The sequence below is a fragment of the Octodon degus genome, unplaced genomic scaffold (genome assembly GCF_000260255.1).
Source record: "Octodon degus isolate 3935 unplaced genomic scaffold, OctDeg1.0 scaffold00067, whole genome shotgun sequence".
NCBI lineage: Eukaryota > Metazoa > Chordata > Mammalia > Rodentia > Octodontidae > Octodon > Octodon degus.
The window spans coordinates 5,580,774-5,582,536 of record NW_004524643.1 but is presented as its reverse complement, the minus strand read 5'-3'; positions in this window follow the sequence as shown (position 1 = coordinate 5,582,536).

The following is a 1,763-nucleotide window of genomic DNA, read 5'->3' as shown; positions in this document are numbered from 1 at the left end:
CCACAAACCAAGCCCCTGATTTTTGACAAAGGAGCCAAAAATATACTACAGGGAAGAGTGTCTTTAACAGATGACGCCGGGAAGGCTAGCTATTCATATATAGAAGACTGAAATGAGATACTTATCTATCACTCGTACCAAAAAAAAAAAAAAAAAAAGGATTCAAAATGGATCAAGGACCTAGGCTTAAGACCTGAAACTTTGAAACTGCTTAAAAGAAGACAGGAGAAATATTTGGAGCCATGAACTCAGGAAGGAAATAATAGCAAGGAAGGTAGGAAATAACAACATGACTCAACAAATGGGACCACATCAAATGAACAAGTTCCTGTGCGGCTGGAGAAATAAATAACAGATTGAGAGACGGGCTATGGAATAGGAAAAAAATCTTTGCCAGCTACTCTTCCAACAGAGGGTTAATGTCTAGAATGTTTAAAGAACTCATAAAATGCAACACCAGCCATTCAAATAGCCTTGCCAACAAATGGGAAAATGGAATCAAACAGACACATCTCACAAGAGAAACAATACACGGCTAATAAGTATATGCACAAAACATTCAACCTCTTCAGGCATTAGGGAAATGCAAATCAAAACTTCCCTGAGATTCCATCTGACCCCAGTCAGAATGACTATCGTCAAGAATACAAAAAACAATACATGTTGGTAAAGATATGCAAATAAATGCTATACAGTGTGGCAGGAATGTAAATTAGTACCGCTGTTATAGAAATCAGTATGATACTTCCTCTAGAAACTGAGCATAAAGCTATCATTTGATCTCACCATACAACTCGTTGGTATACAGCTGGGAGAATTAAAGTCAGTGTATTATAGCGATTCCTGAATAGTTTTCTTGTGGTATAATTCATAATAGCCAAGGTACAGAGCAGGCCTAGGTGCGCACTACCTGATGAATGTACAAAAAAAAGAAAAAGATTTTTTGGTCATTTATTATAAGCTAATGAGTGGAACACCAGATCATTGTGTGAGCTGAAAGAAACCAGGCTTGGAAAGGCTTGTTCTCCCTAATATATGGAACCTAGAAAAGATGACATGAAAGTAAGACAGAGATAATTATTAGGCCAGTGGAAGGTAATGGGGAGCGGGAAGAAGGACAGGGAAGTTAATGGGGAGGGCGGATATGATAAAAATGTTTCCTGAACATCAAAACCCAGTATTTTGCTGGGCATGGGTGGTACACGCCTGTAACCTAAGCACTTGGGAGGCTGAGGCAAGAGGAACGCTCTGAGCTCATGCCAAGCTTAACTACAGAGTGAAATCTGTCTCAGAAACAAAAACAAAAAACCTGAAACCAATCCCTCCAGTATTTTATAAAGTAAAGAGGCAATAATAAAAAAGGAAGTTTTAAATGTCTGGCCAGAATATGCAATTAACTCTTTTATGTAGCAGGTATTAGAAAGGATGCCTCAACTTCTACACCACTGACACTGCCTAATTGATAATCTACATTAAAAGAGAATTGGTTGATATGAAACCAAAATATGGATAATAGATATAAAAAGAGATAAATGGATGACTATATCAAAATTAAAAAAGCTTTTATGCATCTGAGGACATTGTCAGCGAATGAAAAGTCAACCTACAGAATGGGATAAAATAGAGGCTGGCGAGATAGCTCAGCAGGCTAAAGTGCCTGCTTAGGCAAGCACAGGGGACCTCAGTTCAATCCCTGGCACCAGGTACCAGGCCAGCCCTGCCCTCAGGGCCGGCTGAGCCTGCCACACATTAAAAAAAAAAAA